The sequence below is a fragment of the Staurois parvus genome, unplaced genomic scaffold, assembly GCF_062004578.1.
Source record: "Staurois parvus isolate SC_StPar_1 unplaced genomic scaffold, SC_StPar_1.0 ptg002350l, whole genome shotgun sequence".
Classification (NCBI taxonomy): domain Eukaryota; kingdom Metazoa; phylum Chordata; class Amphibia; order Anura; family Ranidae; genus Staurois; species Staurois parvus.
Window position 1 is genome coordinate 18,321 of NW_028320146.1, and position 16,691 is coordinate 35,011.

The following is a 16,691-nucleotide window of genomic DNA, read 5'->3' on the forward strand; positions in this document are numbered from 1 at the left end:
TGTAACAAGTCACAAAGTGAGAGGCTGCAGCAGATCTGTGTCAAGCATTTGTGAACACAGCCAAGAATTGCACAGGCACCAGGATTTCCATGCTTGTGTCCTCCCCGAGCCGGCATCTCACTCCAGGAAGTAGATGGCGACCCTGTATGATGCCTGAACAGAGATGGCGCCATCCTTCTGGGGAGGAGAGCAGATAAAGGCAGTACTGTGATCTCTGTGGGAGGTGATGAGTACCTGGGAGGGTGACGCTGACATATTACTTGTCACCTGACATGAGAATATATCGGATGGCATGGCCCCCTAGGACTAGCCCATTCTCTTCCTTTCAGTAGGGGTGTATATTTCCCATAAACTGCTGTATTTTTGTAGGTTATTACTAATGTTTAATGGCTTTGTGGAATAAAAACTATTCTAAAACAAAGACTGGGTGTCATTGCTGAGGACAGAGAATAAAATCAAGGCGTAAAAACCTCACTTGAATTTAGATCGTCAGCTCCAGGGGTCATTGTCTTGGGGATATTAAACGGCATGTTTTTGGTGTGTGGGAGGAAACCCACGCAGGCACAGGGAGAACATGCAAACTCCAGGCAGGTGGTGCCGTGGTTGGGATGCGAACCAACAACCTGAGTGCTACCAGGGGGAAGTGCCAAACATTTAGCCGCTGTGTTGCCCACTGTGCCCTGCCCGTGAATGCCTGGGCATGGAGGGCCTGACGTAACTCCCAAGTCAAAGAATCTTTGTTCTTCCTTAATATTCATTGATATTTCCAAACTTCTAGATGGGGGGGGGAACAAAAAACAAACCAACAACTATGACATCCTGCCCCCTCGTTCTCCCAAGGGGAGGAGCAATGTTCCTGCCTTAGTTTAGAATCCATCCTCCTAGGGCAAGGTCTGCTTTACCTCCCAGTGACCTAGGACATCCTACTTCCTAGGGGTCCCAAGGTGAGCAGCAGTGCTCCTCTGTTTTAGGCCACAGTCTATCCTCCTAGAAGGAAGAACTATACCTCAGGGGTCTGCTTTGTCCACTATTTGGACAACCTACCCCTTAGAACTCTCAAGGTGAGGAGCAATGATCTTCTGCTTTGGGTTAGAGTCGATCCACCTAGAAGCAGGGACTATACCTCAGAGGTCAGCTTGGTGCACTAGTGTACTAGGACATCCTACTTCTAGGAAACCCAAGGGGAGGAGCAATGCTCCTGTTTTGGGTTAGAGCCCATCCTCCTACCCCAGAGGTCAGCTTTGTGCACTAGGACATCCTACTTCTAGGAAACCCAAGGGGAGGAGCAATGCTCCTGTTTTGGGTTAGAGCCCATCCTCCTACCCCAGAGGTCAGCTTTGTGCACTAGGACATCCTACTTCTAGATAACTCAAGGGGAGGAGCAATGCTCTTGTTTTGGGTTAGAGCCCATCCTCCTACCCCAGAGGTCAGCTTTGTGCACTAGGACATCCTACTTCTAGGAAACCCAAGGGGAGGAGCAATGCTCCTGTTTTGGGTTAGAGCCCATCCTCCTACCCCAGAGGTCAGCTTGGTGCACTAGTGTACTAGGACATCCTACTTTTGGGAAACCCAAGGGGAGGAGCAATGCTCCTGTTTTGGGTTAGAGCCCATCCTCCTACCCCAGAGGTCAGCTTTGTGTACTAGGACATCCTACTTCTAGATAACTCAAGGGGAGGAGCAATGCTCTTGTTTTGGGTTAGAGCCCATCCTACTTTTGGGAAACCCAAGGGGAGGAGCACTCTCGTCTGTTTTGGGTTAGAACCCATCCTCCTACCCCAGAGGTCAGCTTTGTGCACTAGTGTACTAGGACATCCTACTTTTGAGAAACCCAAGGGGAGGAGCAATGCTCCTATTTTGGGTTAGAGCCCATCCTCCTACCCCAGAAGTTAGCTTAGTGTACTAGGACATCCTACTTTTGGGAAACCCAAGGGGAAGAGCATTCTCTTCTGTTTTGGGTTAGAGCCCATCCTCCTACTTTTGGGAAACCCAAGGGGAGGAGTATTCTCTTCTGTTTTGGGTTAGAGCCCATCCTCCTACCCCAGAGGTCAGCTTTGTGCACTAGGACATCCTACTTCTAGGAAACCCAAGGGGAGGAACAATGCTCCTGTTTTGGGTTAGAGCCCATCCTCCTACCCCAGAGGTCAGCTTTGTGCACTAGTGTACTAGGACATCCTACTTTTAGCAAACCCAAGGGGAGGAGCATTCTCTTCTGTTTTGGGTTAGAGCCCATCCTCCTACCCCAGAGGTCAGCTTTGTGCACTAGTGTACTAGGACATCCTACTTTTGGGAAACCCAAGGGGAGGCGCATTCTCTTCTGATTTGGGTTAGAGCCCATCCTCCTACTTTTGGGAAACCCAAGGGGAGGAGCACTCTCTTCTGTTTTGGGTTAGAGCCCATCCTCCTACCCCAGAAGTCAGCTTAGTGTACTAGGACATCCTACTTCTAGGAAACCCAAGGGGCGGAGCAGTGCTCTTCTGTTTTAGTTTATAGTCCGTCCTCCTAGATGAAAGGGATAATCCCACAGAGATCTGCTTTGTCTACCAGTGAACTATGACATCCCATTCCCTAGGACTCCCAAAGGGAGAAGCAATGCTCCTTTAGTTTAGAGGCCACTCTCAAAATTGTTTCAAGGGTTCCTCTGGGGTTGAAAGGTTAAGTTCTCAGGAAACCCCTGGTAAGATTAGTCCGTTGAGGGCCATTGGGAAAATGCTCATCACATTGGTGGTGGTGGTATGCGCAAAGAACCCCTCCCTTACAGGGGTGGCCAGAATGACACCCTTGCAGTTATGTCGCTGGATCTGCCAAGTGGTGTTGGACCTGGAAATATGCAGGCACCATCAGCTGGGAGGTCAGTTAGCAAAAGCTCAAGGAACCTCTAGTTGTTCCATAGAACCCTAGTTGAGAGTGGCTTTCTATACCATAAACTTCTGCTATGTCTCCCAGTGAACTAGGACATCCTACTCCCTAGGGCTCCCAAGGAGAGCATTAGTACCTTGGATTTAGGTCAGAGTCTATCCTACTAGGAGCAAGAACTATACCTCAGAGATCTGCTTTTTACACTAGTGAACTAGGACAACCTACTCCTTAGGAGTCCCAAGGTGAGGAGTAATGCTCCTCTGTTTTCGTTTAGAGCCTACCCTACTAGGAGCAGGTACTATAACCTCAGCTGTCAGCTTTGTCCACTAGTGAACTGTGACATTATACTCACTGAGAATCCCAAGGGGAGGAGCAAAATTTTCTGTGTTTGAGTATAAAGTCCAACCTCTTAGGTGAGAGGAATATCCCCCATAGGTCTGCTTTTTTCCACTGGTGAACTAAGGCATCCCGCCCACTAGAACTCCCAAAAGGTAGGAGCAATGCTCCTCTTTGGGCTAGAGGCCATCCTCCTAGGAGCAGGGGCTATATACCACAATGGTCAGCTCTGTTTACTAGTGAACTATGACATCCTGCCCCCTAGAACTCCCAAGGAGAGGAGCAATGCTTCTGTTTTAGGTTTGAGTCCTAGGTGAGGATATCCCTCAGATGTCTGCTTTGTCTACCAGTGAACTATGACATCCTGCCCCCTAGAACTCCCAAGGAGAGGATATCCCTCAGATGTCCGCTTCGTCTACTAGTGAACTATGACATCCTGCCACCTAGAACTCCCAAGGAGAGGAGCAATCCTTCTGTTTTAGGTTCGAGTCCTAGGTGAGGATATCCCTCAGATGTCTGCTTCGTCTACTAGTGAACTATGACATCCTGCCCCCTAGAACTCCCAAGGAGAGGAGCAATCCTTCTCTGTTTTAGGTTAGAGTCCACCCTCCTAGGTGAGGATATCCTTCAGATGTCTGCTTTGTCTACCAGTGAACTATGACAGTCCTTCCCCCTAGAACTCCCAAGGAGAGGAGCAATGTTTCTCTGTTTTAGGTTTGAGTCCACCGTCCTAGGTGAGAAGGATATCCCTCACATGTCTACTTTGTCTACTAGTGACTATGACAGTCCTGCTCCCTAGAACTCCCAAGGAGAGGAGCAATGCTTCTTTGTTTTAGGTTGGAGTCCATCCTCCTAGGGGCAGATCCTATACTAAAGAGGTCTGCTTTGTCCACTAATAAACGCTTGGAAAAAATGAGCACCGCATGCTAAGGACCTCTCTGGACGTACATCAAACCTTTGCTATTATCTTGAGAGAGCCAAGACTATCACATCAGTAAATCTAAAACAGACTTGTGGGAATACAATAGGTGTGTGAAGAACATAGAGGTTTTGTAAATCCAAGACATTGCTACCTCTTTGAAGAGGTTGGTCTACAGCCAAGATGCAGAAACAGATGACCTGATCGAGGTCTTGGAATGCGGCTGCCTCCCCAACCGCAGTGAACAAACCGCTCAACTAATAATCCACTTTGGGCTCAAGGTTAAGAGTGCCTGATACAAAATGGTCAGATAACTTCATATTGGTTTTGAATTGTTTGAGTAAAATACAGCCAACATGTTTCAGGGGAAGAGACTTCCCCAAATTTCAGGCCTTTGAAAGTATGGTTTGTAACTCCAGGTGGGATTGGTTTAAAATGCTTCAGGCTGAAAATAGCTGAGGCACCTGTGTAGGCATACTGGAATACATAGTTAATCTGGCTGAAAAAAAAAAAAGACAAAAGTCCATCCAGTTCAACCATAAAAAAAGTAATAATCCTACACCCACAGTTGGTCCAGAAGAAGGCAAAAAAAAACAGCAAATTTGCTTCTGCAGGGGGAAAAAAATTCCTTCCTGATCCCCCGAAAGGCAATTGGATTTTCACATGAAGTTTGACCTTAATATTTTGCATACAGTGCAGGAAATGTGTATTTGTTCCCCGGCTGATGGTGAATGTTCGCCCCTCACAAATAAATGATCGGTCTAACAATGGAATGTTCGCCCCTCACAAAGAAATGATCGGTCTAACAATGGAATGTTCGCCCCTCACACAGAAATGATCGGTCTAACAATGGAATGTTCGGTGTAACACTGAGAGACAGAATACAACAACAAATTCAGCAGAAATGCGTCTAACAAATGATGACTGATCTGCATGTTCATGAGGGAAAGAAGGATTTGATCCCCTATCATTCAGCAGGATTTCTGGCTCCCAGGTGTCTCTCATACAGGTAACAAGCTGAGATTAGAAGCAGTCTCTTAAAGGGAGTGCTGCTAATCTCATTGTGTTACCTGTATAAAAGACACCTGTCCACAGGAGCCATCAAACCATCAGATTCCAAACTCTCCACCAAGGCAAAGACCAAAGAGCTGGCCAAGGAGGTCAGGGACAAGATGGTAGACCTACACAAGGCTGGACTGGGCTACCAAACTATGGCCAAGCAGCTTGGTGAGAAGGTGACAACAGTTGGTGCAATCATTCACAAATGGAAGAAACACAAAACAAGTGTCAGTCTCCCTAGGTCTGGTGCACCATGCAAGATCTCACCACGTGGAGTGTCAATGATCATGAGAACAGTGAGGAATCATCCCAGAACTACACGTGAGGATCTTGTCAATGATCTCCAGGCAGCTGGGACCACAGTCACCAAGAAAACAGTTGGTAACACACTACGCCGACAAGGACTGAAATCCTGCAGTGCCCGCAAGGTCCCTCTGCTCAAGAAAGCCCATGTCCAGGCCCGTCTGAAGTCTGCCACTGAACATCTGAATGATGCCGAGGAGGACTGGTGGGAAGTGTTGTGGTCAGATGGGACCAAAATCGAGCTCTTTTGGCATCAACTCAACTCGCCGTGTTTGGAGGAGGAGGAATGCTGCCTATAACCCCAAGAACACCATCCCAACTGTGAATTATGGTGGTGGAAACATTCTGCTATGGGGGTGTTTTTCTGCTAAGGGGACAGGACAACTGCACCGCATCAAAGGGACGATGGATGGGGCAATGTACCCTCAAATCTTGGGTGAGAACCTTTTTCCCTCAGCCAGGACATTGAAAATGGGTGGTGGATGGGCATTCCAGCATGACAATGACCCAAAACACACGGCCAAGGCAACAAAGGAGCGGCTCAAGAAGAAGCACATTAAGGTCCTGGAGTGGCCTAGCCAGTCTCCAGACCTTCATCGGATTGAAAATCTATGGAGGGAGCTGAAAGTTCGAGTTGCCAAACGTCAGCCACCGAATCTTAATGACTTGGAGAGGATCTGCCAAGAGGAGTGAGCCAAAATCCCTCCTGAGATGTGTGCGAACCTGGGGGCCAACTCCAGGAAAGGTCTGACCTCTGTGATGGCCAACAAGGGATTGGCCACCAAGTACTAAGTCATGTTTTGTGAAGGGGATCAAATCCTTCTTTCCCTCATGAACATGCAGATCCGTCATCATTTGTTAGACGCATTTCTGCTGAATTTGTTGTTGTATTCTGTCTCTCAGTGTTACACCGAACATTCCATTGTTAGACCGATCATTTCTGTGTGAGGGGCGAACATTCCATTGTTAGACCGATCATTTCTGTGTGAGGGGCGAACATTCCATTGTTAGACCGATCGTTTCTGTGTGAGGGGCGAACATTCAGCATCAGGGGGGAGCAAATACACATTTCCTGCACTGTAGACCTCTGTGAAAGGCAATGAGACAACTACATGATACTCAAGGAATTTTTTGGTAGCTTAAAAAAAAAATCAACACCTTTTGCAGCAACAATATAGAATGTAAGCTCCCAAGATCAGCCCCTCCCTCTTAGATTGTAAGCTCCCAAGATCAGCCCCTCCCTCCTAGATTGTAAGCTCCCAAGATCAGCCCCTCCCTCCTAGAGTGTAAGCTCCCAGGATCAGCCCCTCCCTCCTAGAGTGTAAGCTCCCAGGATCAGCCCCTCCCTCCTAGATTGTAAGCTCCCAAGATCAGCCCCTCCCTCCTAGATTGTAAGCTCCCAGGATCAGCCCCTCCCTCTTAGATTGTAAGCTCCCAGGATCAGCCCCTCCCTCTTAGATTGTAAGCTCCCAGGATCAGGCCTCTCCCTCTTAGATTGTAAGCTCCCAGGATCAGGCCCTCCTATCCCTCTTGTATTGATCTGTATTGTCTCCCGTTATATTGTACAGCGCTGAGCAAACTGTTGGCGCCATAAATCCTGTATAATAATATATAATAGTTCAGGTTTGTTCACATTGGCAGCTTGCTGCCCCTCTGAAAAGTGATCCTCGGTGGATCAGTGCAGGAGCATCTGGAAGGCATTCAGGAGGCGATAGTGCCACCTCTTGAATGCCTGTTTTTTTTTTTTGGTGGCAGCCAAACAGGGATTCATAATAATACCAGGCCGCAACCACAAAATTCCCATTCAGCAGCAATAATGCCTAACATGACATGAGGCGACATGATGTGCACAACCCCGTCTCTTTACCGTTGCAACTTAAGGGGGCAGTCAGTAAAATCCCGGCTCATTCGCCTATTTTTACCTCTCTTCACCCACCTGCGTGAACATGCCCTCAGTCAGGGGCGGACTGACAACTCATGGGGCCCCCGGGCAAAAGGGGATATGGGGGCCCTGTGTCCTTGCCCACACTCAAAAAAAAGCCTATAAAAAGGTACCAGGGGCGTTTCATGGGGCCCCCTACTGACCCCGGGCCCTTGGGCCGTGCCCGAGTGCTCGAATGGTCAGTCCGCCCCTGCCCTTAGTGTCACAAATCTGGAATGTACCTTCACGATATCACCTCTGGCAGTTCATCGCGTGACACAGGCTCAAGTTTTTCACGCGCGGCGTCCTGCAGGCTGCGCTCCGGCGCGCTTTCACCACCTTTAAATGAATCCAACACCAATGAAATGTTAGGCGCTCTTTATTTTCTCGCTATGACGAATTAAAACACATTCAGAAACAGTCCTCACATGTACAGCGACAATCATACAATGCGTTAGCCTTTTACATCCGCATAAACCATAAAAAGCTTTGAGAGAAATAATAAAAATTAAAAATAACAAAATAAATCTGAAATCATTACAAAAAAAATAAAATTAAAAAGACTTACCCAAAATACATAAGTCAGCTTATACATTGGAATTTCTGTTGGTTTAGTGCAAAAAAAAAAAAAAGGAAAAGGATTAAAGAAAAACCCAAAAACATAAAATATCAAAAACCATATAAAAGGTTTATATGAAATAATACTCGGCCAAAACACACAAAGCCTTCGGTCCCTCGCATGCCATCGGATTGTGTTTGAACATCCAAGAACCGGCTAAACATTTCCTAAACGGTTTTTCAGTGGCCGGGTACTGAATCGGTCCATAACAGCGAGATTTCACGACGCTCGTGGCGCATAAATGAATCTCCCACTCTTGGGAAATTTCCCCAAAAACTTCTGAACTGACCAAGATGATGGTTGATGAGGAGTTGGACTGCGAACAATCTCTTATATTATTGTATGGACAGTATGGTGGGCAAAAGAAATCTAAAATGGCCTAATATTAGCGATATTGCCCAAAGAAGTGGCCTCCAAATTGCCCCTGCTTGCCTTTATCCAGCCCTTGGAGCACCCTTCTTACCCCTAATACGGGGCTCCATTAATACGAGGCGGAATTCCTCCCGCTAACGCCAACAATGAGGCACCATCTCTTCCTCTGGCAAAAACAATGGGGCACTAATTCTCCCACTGAACCAATGAGGGGGAATATTAGTCCCACTGACACCAATAATGGGGCACTATTCCTCCCACTGACACCAATGATGGGACACTACTCCTCCCACTGACACCAATGATGGGACACTACTCCTCCCACTGACACCAATGATGGGGCACTATTCCTTCCAATGATGGGGCACTATTTGTCCCACTGACACCAATGATGGGGCACTATTCCTCCCACCGACACCAGTCATGGAGCACTATTCCTCCCAATGATGGGGCACTATTCCTCCCACTGACACCAACAATGAGGCACCATCTCTTCCTCTGGCAAAAACAATGGCGCACTAATCCTCCCACTGACACCAATGATGGGGCACTATTCCTCCCACTGACACCAATGATGGGGCACTATTCCTCCCACTGATACCAATGATTGGGCAATATTCCTCCCACTGACACCAATGATGGGACACTATTCCTCCCACTGACACCAATGATGGGGCACTATTCCTCCCACTGACACCAATGATGGGGCACTATTCCTCCCACTGACACCAATGGTGGGGCACTATTCCTCCCACTGACACCAATGATGGGGCACTATTCCTCCCACTGACACCAATGATGGGGCACTATTCCTCCCACTGACACCAATGATGGGGCACTATTCCTCCCACTGACACCAATGATGGGACACTATTCCTCCCACTGACACCAATCATGGAGCACTATTCCTTCCAAAGATGGGGCACTATTTGTCCCACTGACACCAATGATGGGGCACTATTCCTCCCACCGACACCAGTCATGGAGCACTATTCCTCCCAATGATGGGGCACTATTCCTCCCACTGACACCAACAATGAGGCACCATCTCTTCCTCTGGCAAAAACAATGGCGCACTAATCCTCCCACTGACACCAATGATGGGGCACTATTCCTCCCACTGATACCAATGATTGGGCAATATTCCTCCCACTGACACCAATGATGGGACACTATTCCTCCCACTGACACCAATGATGGGGCACTATTCCTCCCACTGACACCAATGATGGGACACTATTCCTCCCACTGACACCAATCATGGAGCACTATTCCTTCCAATGATGGGGCACTATTTGTCCCACTGACACCAATGATGGGACACTATTCCTCCCACTGACACCAAATCATGGAGCATTATTCCTCCCAATGATGGGGCACTATTCCCCCCACTGACACCAGTCATGGAGCACTATTCCTCCCAATGATGGGGCACTATTCCTCCCACTGACACCAACAATGAGGCACCATCTCTTCCTCTGGCAAAAACAATGGCGCACTAATCCTCCCACTGACGCCAATGATGGGGCACTATTCCTCCCACTGACGCCAATGATGGGGCACTATTCCTCCCACTGACACCAATGATGGGGCACTATTCCTCCCACTGACGCCAATGATGGGGCACTATTCCTCCCACTGACACCAACGATGGGGCACTATTCCTCCCAATAACACCAATGATGGGGCACTATTCCTCCCACTGACGCCAATGATGGGGCACTATTCCTCCCACTGACACCAATGATGGGGAACTATTCCTCCCACTGACACCAACGATGGGGAACTATTCCTCCCACTGACACCAACAATGGGGCACTATTCCTCCCACTAACACCAATGATGGGGCACTATTCCTCCCACTGACACCAATGATGGGGCACTATTCCTTCCACTGACACCAATGATGGAGCACTATTCCTTCCACTGACACCAACAATGGGGAACTATTCCTCCCACTCACACCTAGTGGTGTGTTTAGGTTACGTGCTGCCTAGGCAACACAAAAATTGGCTCCCCCCCCATGAAGAGACCCTGACAAACACCCCCCTCCCCCACAATAAGAGCCTGACATTGACAAACAACACCCCACTTGAGACAGCCTTCCACTACTACCACCCCCATGCACTGGCAACCCCCGACCCTAGTGAGAAAGAAGACACTCACCTTCACAGCTCTGGACATCCGCGGGAACAAGAGTCAGGCTCTGCATACACCATCAAGCAGCCCTCAGCCTCTCTCAGATCCCACCTGTTGCGCATGCTGTGCGCGTCCTTTGTTCCATCCCTTCTTTCGGGGGTCGGCGCTGCCACCCTGAAAAATGCAGCTGCCCCCCTGAAAAAATGCCGCCCTAGGCAAATGCCTTGTGGTAAATACGCCCCTGCTCACACCAATGATGTGGCACTATTCCTCCCGCTATCACCAATGGTGTAGGTCCTGGACAGCCGTCAGGCCCCATCAATCACCCACATGCTATATAGATGTAGAGCTGCAAAGCCGACCACTGCACTCCACTGATGCATTTCACCTTCAACTAGGGCTTATTTATAGGGATCTACCAATAATCTGTGGTGGGGGTGATATATATCCATGGTAGGAACAGGTCAGATGTTCAATAAAGGCCTTCTGAATATGTGGTTGGCAGGGGTGTGTAGGCTTGCCTTTCTACCTCCATGAGGGTTTATGAATTCACTGCTTGCAAGTTAGGTTACTGATGCCTCTGACACTTACAGTTGCAAGAAAAAGTATGTGAACCCCTTGGGATTACGTGGAGTTTTGCATGAATTGGGCATAAAATGTGCTCTGAACGTCATCTAAGTCACAACAATAGAAGAACACAGTCTGCTGAACATAATACTACACAAACATTAGATGTCGCCATGGTTTAATTGCACATAACATGTAAACATTCACAGTGCAGGGAGGAAAAAGTCTGTGAACCTTTGGACTTAATAACTGGTTGACCCTCCTTCGGCAGCAATAACCTCAACCAAACGTTTCCTGTAGTTGCAGATCAGACCTGCACAATGATCTGGAGTCATTTTGGACCACTCCTCTTCACAAAACTGTTTCAGTGTAGCAATATTCTTGGGATGTCTGGTGTGAATCGCTCTCTTAAGGTCATGCCACAGCATTTCAATGGGGTTGAGGTCAGGACTCTGACTGGGCCACTCCAGAAGGCGTATTCTGTGCTGTTGCAGCCATTGTTTTGTTGAATTACTTGTATGTTTTGGGTCATTGTCCTGTTGCATCACCCATCCTCTGCGGAGCTTCAGTTGGCGGACAGATGGTCGTACGTTTTCCTGCAAAATGTCTTGATAAACTCTGGAATTCATTTTCCCATCAATGACAACAATGCGTCCAGGCCCTGAGGCAGCAAAGCAGCCCCAAACCATGATGCTCCCTCCGCCATGTTTCACAGTGGGGATGAGGTTTTGATGTTGGTGTGCTGGTCCTTTTTTTCTCCACACATAGTGTTGTGTGTTCTTCCCAAACAACTCAATCTTGGTTTCATCTGTCCACAGTATATTCTGCCAGTAGTGCTGTGGAACATCCAGGTGCTCTTTTGCAAACATCAAACGTGCTGCAATATTCTTTTTGGACAGCAATGGCTTCCTCCGTGGTGTCCTCCCATGTACTCCATTCTTGTTTAATTTTTTCCTTATTGTAGATGTGTCAACAAAAATGTTAGCATGTGCCAGAGATTTCTGTAGGTCTTTAGCTGACACTCTGGGATTCTTCTTTACCTCATGCAGCATTCTGCGCTGTGCTCTTGCAGTCATTTTTACAGGACGACCACGCCTAGGGAGAGTAGCAACAGTGCTAAACTTTCTCCATTTGTAGACAGTCTGTCTTACCGTGGACACAGGAACATCAAGGCTTTTGGAGATACTTTTGTAACCCTTTCCAGCTTCATGCAAGTCAACAATTCTTGATGGTAGGTCTTCTGAGAGCTCTTTTCTGCGAGGCATGGTTCACATCAGACAGTGCTTCTTGAAACCAGTAAACCCAAAACAGGTGTCAGCAACACATCCAATATCATCACACTGATTGGAGTCAAGGTTGGCTCACTCCTGGCTCCAATTAGCTCTGGGAGAAGTCATTAAGCTAGGGCCTCACATACTTTTTCCTCCCTGCGCTGTGAATGTTTACATGTTATGTGCAATGAAACCATGGCAACATCTAATGTTTGTGTAGTATTATGTTCAGCAGACTGTGTTCTTCTATTGTTGTGACTTAGATGACGTTCAGAGCACATTTTATGCCCAATTCATGCAAAACTCCACGTAATCCCAAGGGGTTCACATACTTTTTCTTGCAACTGTATGTATGTGAAGGTCGATATCTAGCTTTTGATTGATGATAATAATTGGATTTTTTACTTACTGGAAAAAAAAGATCCTTTGCTTGGAGTATGTGAAGGGATGCTGCTTTGAGTAGGTAGGGTATACAGGGTTATGCTGCTGCCACCAGGAGAATGGACAAAGCTGTATGGACAGTCTACTGCAGCCTGTCTCAACTTTTTTCCCCCCTAGGAACCCATGAAATCAGGTTTAGGTCTTGGGGAACCCCTGCTAAAAACCAATTTATCGGTGGTCATTGGGAAAAAGGCCCCTTTATTTGGTGGCCTAGAGGAAGGATGCCCCCTTTACAGTAGTGGTCAGAATACCACTCTTACAGACAGCTAAAAAGATCATTAATGTTGTGCCGATGACTGCCATGTGGCTTTGGCCCCGGAACTATCAAATGAGAGGTCAATTAATCATAGCTCAAGGAACCCAAGGATTCTATGGAACCCTGGTTGAGAATGGATGGTCTACTGTAATCCCTTCCACTCCCATCATGCTCCAGTTATATAGCAAAGCAATAGTAGAAGTTGCTCATACAAACAGAGGGGAGGGACCTGTGTCCCTTAATAAACTCAATAAAAGAGGCAGTGGAAATCACCAAAATGTCCTCCTTCTCAATCCTGCACAGCAGGTGAGGATGGAGTTTTAGAGGAGGAAAGGAATAGATCATAGTGAACTAATGCCACAGAGTCACCAGAACATTCCCTGCAACGGCTAGTGGATCCCTGGACCTGGAGGCAAACTTGCTCAGCTTGTTGTTGAACCTGGGAGCCAGGAGGTTCACATCCAGAAGCCCCCACTTGTAACAGAGGTCTATAAATACCAGGGAGTGAATAGACTATTCTCCTGAGTCCACATGTTGACAATGGAGAAAATCATCCTGCCAATTTTCAAATCCCTAGATGTGCACAAGACTGGAACATTCTGACTGCCACTGCTGTGGAGTTGTCCAACGGAATCAGGGTTAGATGACCTTGCTGTCCAGAGGTCCAGCGTTGAAGAGGTAACTTACACGTAACAAGTTCCAGACTATGGATGGGGGAGATCAGCTTATTATGGTAATCAAGTCCATTACACCGAAAGGGTGTCCAGGGCTTTTCCCCAGCATGAGAGGCTGGCATCTGTCGTGAGAATATTTGGGACCAATGGGAGGAAGGATTTCCCTGACTTCAGGACTGGAGCTTTTCCTGAGGAAGTAACACCCTGGACAGAGAGGTGTCAAGGAGAAGGACTAGATATCCCAACTGATGAGCTGGGAATATGAGTCGCATACAGGATCCATCCAAACCTCTGTAGCGTTTGCACTTGACCAGGTGACCACAAAGTGGAAGCACACCTTCATTGTGAGGAGAACTTTTGGGTTTGGAGGATTGGGTAGTCCAGGATTTACAGTGGGGCTGAGTCCCAGATCTTGGACTTGGAGGCCTGGGAGAAATGAAAGGAACCCTTCCTAGCCTCTGAGGTACAGGGTTTTCCTTCTTTTGCTGGGGCAAACGGGTGCGTTTTTTCCCCTGTGAGGTCCTCGATAAAGTTGCCCAGGGTCTGGCCAAAGTGGAGCTCCCCACTAAAGGGCATATGAAATAGGCAGTTCTTGTACGTATCTTCTCCTAGGACAGTAGCAAAAGATTGGAGCATGATGGGAAGTAGATGGGGTTATACTAGGCTGTCTAAGATCCTGAAGGCAGCAGCATAACCCTATCTACCTGAATTACTCATCCTGTGTCCCCTGATATAAGATTAAGAATGAGGTGTCCACTGAGGAGATCAGGACATGGAGCATTGTACACAATCAGCTCTTATTCATAAGGTAAAGGACCTTATAAGGTGAGACTTTATGAAAACGTGTCAAGCTTTCTGTATATCAGCTCTTTGAATAAACACCCACAAACCAGTGCCATCTTAAAACCATCATGGGCCCCTGGACAAAGTAATGCACTGGGGCCCTTACCAGGTGTCCCCATCACAGTGTCCTCAAACATCAGGTGTCCCCATCACAGTGTCCTCAAACATCAGGTGTCCCCATCACAGTGTCCTCAAACATCAGGTGTCCCCATCACAGTGTCCTCAAACATCAGGTGTCCCCATCACAGTGTCCTCAAACATCAGGTGTCCCCATCACAGTGCCCCTCCCCTTTGTATTCACAGATCACAAATGCTGTTCCCACCTGCAATGAAGGCAGCTCCTCCCTCTTCTCCTGCACTGATGCTGAGGTGAGTTCCCGGCTCTGGCTCTCTTTTGCCCCCTACAGGAGAATGTTGAATCCTCTCTCTATCAGAAGCCAGCCACTGTGCCTTCTGACAGGAGTGACATTGCAGTTACTCCTGTGAAATAATAGCAGGAGTGGCCAAATCAGGAGTGCACCTACACCCCATCACAACACCCAGGCACCCCTTGTCCTGGCCCTGATCATGGGCCCCCATGCATTTGGGGCCCCTGGGCAATGGCTATTTATTAGGATGGCCCTGCCACCAACATTGCAAGATTTTAGCTAGCAATCCTTATGTTTTCTGAGGTCCTGCCGAGATAGGACATGTATGGATGGAGCAGGACTGGTAGCCAAATCTACCTTGTGTCAGCAGAAATTGATTTGCATCCCCATCTCCTAGGACACAACCCCCCCAATCCCCTCTCCTAGCACAAATCCCCTCCCCCAAATCCCCCCTCCTAGCATAAATCACCCCAATCCCACCTCCTAGCACAAACCCTTCTAAATCCTTCCACATAGTACAACCCCCTCCAAATTTCCCTTCCCATCACAAATCCCCATCTCCTAGCACAACCCCTCCCAATCCCCCCTCCTAGCATAAATCACCCCAATCCCACCTCCTAGCACAACCCCCCCTCTTCTAGCACAAATCCCCCCATCCCCCTCATTCCCTTTCCTAGGACAAATTCCCTCCCCAATCCCCGTCCCAGCACCAATCCTCTACCTTCCATCCTCCTACCAAGGACAAATTTCCCCAAATCCCTCCTCTAGCTAAAACCGCTCCAGATTACCCTTCCCAGCATAAAATCATCCCACTTTACCCGACCCCCCGCCCCTTTTAGAACAAATCACTCCCCAACCCCCCTCCTATGCACAAACCCCCCCCCCCCATCATCCCCATTAGCATAAATTGCCCCCATCCCCCCTGCTACACAAACCACTCATCTTGGCACAAATGATTGTGATGGGGTGATGTGAGGAGTGAAGATGCAGGAATTGGGGTGATCTGAGCGGTGAAGGTGCAGGAATTGGGGTGATCTGAGCGGTGAAGGTGCAGGAATTGGGATGATCTGAGGGGTGAATATGGAGGAATTCCGGTGATCTGAGTTCTTGGGGTGCTATTAAAAAACTGGCATGCTGACTAATGTTTGCAAACTGACAACAAGGAACAGTGTCCCATCACTGGTGTCAGTGGGAGGAATAGTGTCCCATCACTGGTGTCAGTGGGAGGAAAAGTGCCCCATCATTGGTGTCAATGGAAGGAATAGTGCCCCATCATTGGTGTCAGTGGGAGGAATAGTGTCCCATCACTGGTGTCAATGGGAGGAAAAGTGCCCCATCATTGGTGTCAATGGAAGGAATAGTGCCCCATCATTGGTGTCAATGGAAGGAATAATTCCCCATCATTGGTGTCAGCGGGAGGAATGGCTCTTCATCGTTGGTGTACGTGGGAGGAATAATGCCTCATTGTCAGAGGAAGGAATAGTGCCCCAAGGGCCAGATAAAGGCAAGCAAAGGACCGCCCCCGGCTCATGGGCCACAGATTGGAGACCAATGCTTTAAAGGATGTCTTTCCTCAACAATCCATACATCTGTTTCTGGAAACTGCCGCATGTTCTCCCTTAAGAGACCTCTCCACCTCGCTATCTCCTGCCCCCTCAGCAGGACCAATGGAAAGCAGTACGGAGGATACATTTTCGCCATCGAAATGAGTTAACTTGCAGCTGTTTCCAGAAAAAAAAAAAGAAAA